This window comes from Trichechus manatus, unplaced genomic scaffold (genome assembly GCF_000243295.1).
Source record: "Trichechus manatus latirostris isolate Lorelei unplaced genomic scaffold, TriManLat1.0 scaffold00218, whole genome shotgun sequence".
NCBI classification, from domain to species: domain Eukaryota; kingdom Metazoa; phylum Chordata; class Mammalia; order Sirenia; family Trichechidae; genus Trichechus; species Trichechus manatus.
This window is the reverse complement of record NW_004444154.1, coordinates 1,729,144-1,734,393: the sequence shown is the minus strand read 5'-3', so window position 1 is coordinate 1,734,393 and position 5,250 is coordinate 1,729,144.

Here is a 5,250-nt window from a genome sequence, read left to right as displayed (position 1 = left end):
CTGTAGAGCTCAGAACTAATGATGAATGGAATTGTTCATTCATTTGTTCATTCAATGAATATTTATTGAACACCTTTTCTGTATATAACAGGTGAAAAGAAAAAGAAAATTGAATAAGGCCTTTCCTTATCCTTGAAAAATTCATAGTCTAGTGGCAGACACAGAATTATGAACCAAAAAATGCCATGAAGTAAGTAATAGAAATCTGTTACTTAGGGCCATGGGAACAGTAGTGGTTCAGTGGTAGAATTCTCACCTTCTATATGGGGGACCTGGGTTTGATTCATGGCTACTGCACCTCATGCACAGCCACTACCCATCTCTCAGTGAAGGCTTGCATGTTGCTATGATGCTGAACAGGTTTCAGTGGACCTTCCAGACTAAGACTGCCTAGGAAAGAAAGGCCTGATGATCTACTTCCAGAAATCAGCCAATGAAAACCCTATGAATCACAATAGTCTGATCTGCAACCAATCATGCGGTGGCGCAGGACTGGGAAGTGTTTAGTTCAGTTGTGCATCGGGTCCTCATGAGTCAGGTGGCCAACTAACAACAACGTGGGGCCAACGTGAAAGAGGTGGTGAATTCAACCTGGAGGAGAAAGGGATCAGAAAGACCTCATGGAAGAGAGAATATTTAAATTGGGTACTGAAGGATAGATATCAATTGATCAGAAGGAAGAGGATGTAATATAGTCCAAGTAAAAGAAGCAACGTATACAAAGACATGGACTTGTGAGCTAGTGGTGTGGGTGAGTATCTGTTTAAAGCTGGGAATGATAAGAGCATCAGCTTTGGAGATCATCAAGAAATGAGGCTAGAGAGGTAGCTGGGCACTCCCACACCTGGAGGCTATGTGGGAACCCTTAAAGGATTTGATACAGTAGGGTGACTTGTTCTTTGTTTTAGAAACAAGGATCTCATAGTTAAGTTGGGGACAGACATATAAACAAGTCAGTATAAGTACCATAATAAGAATAGTTCAAGGTCTTTTAAGAATACAAAGGAAAACTACTTTATCTAGCCTGAGCCCATCTGTAGACTATTTGGAAGACATGACATCAGCAGGAATTAGCACGATGGAGGTAGGGTGAGTTAGGGGGAAACCTCTCCCACACAAAAACAACAACAACAACAAACCCACTGCTGTCGAGTCGATTCTGACTCATAACAACCCTACAGGGGAAAACAGTCCTCCAAAAAGATGCCTTGGGGAGCAGACACCAGCCCTGTGTGGTTGGTAAAAAGGGTGAGAAGTGGTATGGAGTGAGAGTGGTGACTAGATTTGTGTAGGTAAATCTGAAAGTCCTGCTCAACTCGAGGCTTGAAGGGTTTTAAGCAGAGTATGATCTGATCATATTTGCCTTTTAGAGAGAACATTCTAGCCACTGGGTGGTAAATTTATTGGAGGCATGCAAAAATGGAGAAAGAGGAATTAGGAAGAGGAGAGGATGTTTTGTATTGGCCATGGGAGAGATGGTGGTGGCCTAGAGTAGGGTAGTTACAGTAAGAATGTAGAACAGTAGGTTAGGTTAAATGAGGAGATATTTAAGAGGTGAAAAAGATGGGGCTTAATCATTTCTTGGGTGGCCTGTGATGCTGGGGGAGGTTGAGGCCAGTGAAGAAGAAGGAGAATTCATGGAAAATTGGAGAATGGTGGTGTTACCGCAATAACACGGATTGGAGCTGTCTGCTGCAATAGCCAATTCTGAGACAGGGTTGAGGTGAACAGCAAGAGTTTTATTATATATCCATACATAGGCGACAGAGGGGAATAGATTCCTCCAAAAACCCATCTCTGCCACTGGAGATTGGCCAAAGGCTTTTATAGGGACAGGAGTATGGGTGTTAGCTCCCCCTTGAGGTGGTCATGTCCCAGATAAGTTAATCTTTTCTTAGGGGTTATCTGGTGACATCTTGGTTTTCTTATTCCAAGATGGGTGCTTTGTTCGGTTTGTCATTCCTAGATTGCTATCACTTGTTTTCCACCTTCCAAGGAGGAACATCGGTTAATCTTAAACTTTTTATAGAGACTGGAAGTAGAGGGAAAAACAAGATCATGAGACAATGCAGGCATTAGCAATGGAGAGTATTAATAGCAATGGAGAGTATTAATAGTGAGCTGGACCTATGCAGCCTCTTCCAGTGGGACCATTCACAGAGATGTAGGAAGCAGGAGGAACTGCTTGGGTTATGTAGACTACATTATGGAAGCATAGATATGGGTGCAACTTGTGTTATCTGGGTCTGTGTGGGGAGTATAGAGGATGAGCGAGTGAGGAAGGAGGAAATGTTATCTCAATTTCATAAACAGTAATTGAACTACTACTTTTCCCAGGCTTTGGCTATATGCTGGGACCAAACTGAAGGACGATTTTCAAGGAATTCTGCATTCTAGTGAGAAGCATAAGGCCACATAAATAAGTTTAATATAAAGTGTTAATGTGTTGATAGATCTATGGACAAGTTGTTTGGAAAAGATTACTTAATCGCGTAAATATTCACAAGCACCTACTCTGTGCCAGGATGGTCCTAGGCGCTGTGGACGTGGCAGTGAGTAAGTCTAACAGAAAGCTTTTATTCGTGAAGATAATACTGAGGGAGACTCAATAAGCAAATAAAAGTAGACAAAAATTGTGATAAGTACTATTGTGTTAATTTGGGTCTTGGGAGACCCAAAAACAAAACCTCAGCTGGTGGGGGAAAATGAGATGCGAGCTTGAGGCGAGACTGTGATGCTGGTCTGATTCTGTGGAGGAGAAAAGGAAAGAAGGAAGGTAGGTGTTTTGGCTTCCTAGGACTGCCATAACAAAATACCACAAAGGGTATGGCTTATAAGAACACAAATTTATTGTCTCACAGTTCTGGAAGCTAGAAGCCCAAACTAGGATATAAGTCATGTTGACTCCTCATGAGGCTCTGAAAGCAACACTGTTCCATGCCCTTCTCCCAGCTCTGGTAGCTCCAGGCATACCTTGTCTTGCAGCTGCAGTATCACATGGCGTCCTTCCTCTGCCTCCTTATCTTTATGTATCTTCTCCTTTTTTATAAAACACCAGTCATATAGGATCAGGACCCACCCTACTCCAGTATGACCACATGTGAACCTAACTGATAACATCTTCAAAGATCCTGTTTCCAAATAGGGTGACATTCACAGGTATAGAGGTTAGAGCTTCAACATGTATTTTATGGGGACACATTAAATCTATAGCAGTTGGGTGGGGAAAAGTCTCAGACTGTTGTGCATTCTAAGAACATTTCAGCAAAGCTGATGGGAGTCCCTAAGCCAAAGTCACCGGTGAGAGGAGCTCCATGTCTGGTTTAGTGTCCTTGTCATGCTCAAACATTGACTGGCAGCAGCCGTGGGACATGTGGTCTCAGTGCATAAGTGTGAATGGATTTCAGAGTGCAGTAGCTGAAGACCTTGGACAATTACCTTCCTGGAAGTTAGAGGTTTTCAAGGTGCATTCTTATGGCCACCACATCTATGAAGTATGTCATCCAGATTTATAGACAGAATAACCTGAGAGAGATTATTTAAATAGTCATGGTGGCCTTTCTAAGTAGGTGACATTTGATCTAAGACCAGAAGGATGAGAAAGATTCAGCCATGTGGAAAGCCTGGAAAACAGCATGTGCAAAGGCACTGTGGTGGTATCTGAGGGTTCCTCAGAAGGTCGATGTGGCTGGAATGTAATCAGAAAGGGAGAAGAGTGGCAAACGTTGAGATCAGAGAAGTAGGCAGGATCATAGAATCCAGGGCTTTGTAAATCATTTTAAGAAGTTTAGATTTTATTCTAACTGCAAAGGAAAGCCAGTAGGGAATATTAATTTGGGCCATGGCATAGTCTAACTTATATTTTAAGAAGACCTCTCTGGCTCCTATGTGGAACATGGCTTATTTGCAAGAGCGGAAATGAGTTAGGAAATGAGAGAGAATGAAGATTTACACAGACAAGGGGCACTGACCCAATCTGGGGTCACAGGGGGATGCTGGTGTGCTGAGAAAGGGGTTGATGGAGAAGAGGTCATCTGAGCTGAGTCTTAAAGGAGTGGGTTAGGGCACCTTGCAGAAAAGAGGTGACATTTGAGATGAGGTTTACTGTCTCTCTGAAGAAAAGAGCAATCTTTCAGCACTGTTCAAAATTACTAAACATTGAGCCAAAGCAGTCTTTAGTTTAGTGCCTTTTATAGGACAGAATATGGCTCACAAGTAACCAAGGTCATTCACAGGTAAAGAGTACTTAAATCAGAGAGACAGCATAGTTCGGGAAAGGAGACCAACCATTTCTTTTTTTATGACAGAGAACATTAACTGAATATTTCTGAGGCTGAAGCAGAGAAACAAAGAGACTACATAATTGGTAAAGAGAACACTAGTTTTTCTTAGCAAGCTTGGCTCTGAATCCAAACTGGAGATGCTCTGCAGCATTTTGAACTTGGAGGGCCCTGGGGAAGTTGATTCTTGATGGTATCTAAAGCTTGTTTTTCAGAACCTACTGTTTGCTACTCCTTTCTATGTTTTAAAGAAATGTAAAACCTACATCCTCAATCACCATGACCCACTGCCGTCTAGTTGATTCTGGCTCATGGCAACCCCATGTGTTACAGAGTAGAAGTAAGATTCATAGGGTTTTCTTGGCTGTGATCTTTAGGGAAGCAGATCGCCAGGGCTTTCTTCTGCGGCACTGCTGGGTGGGCTTGAACCACCAACCTTTCATTCAGTAGTCAAGTGCAAACCATTTGGGCCACTTGGGGACCTGATCACAATGACACCAGGAATGAAATAATTGCAGACCAGAGTCCCAACACTTGGTGGCTCTTCTCTTGACGTAATTGATTCTGACAGTCAGCTGTCTCATATTCCTTTTTTTCATGCCTGACTGGCCCTGCCTTTGACTTATACTTTTGTAGTAGATTCCTAAATGATTTCCCTGACTCCAGACTGTCATGCCCTACACAGCTCAAATCACAAAGTGGTGGCTTTTTGGGTAGAAGCATTCCACAGACACATTTTATTTATTTATGTATTTTATTGTTTAAGACTTTTTTTTGGAGTCAGATGTCAAAGTTGAAAAACAAGTTGATATTACATAAACATTCATATTTCCAGGTTTTTTTTTTTTTTTTTTTTTTGGAAAATTCTAACTATCTGGCCACACTGGTCCATGTGGAATAACCACTGAATGGAACTAAATACTGGCTCATCCTTTTAGCTCAGGCATCAGATCTCTCTCCAGTTTGTCAT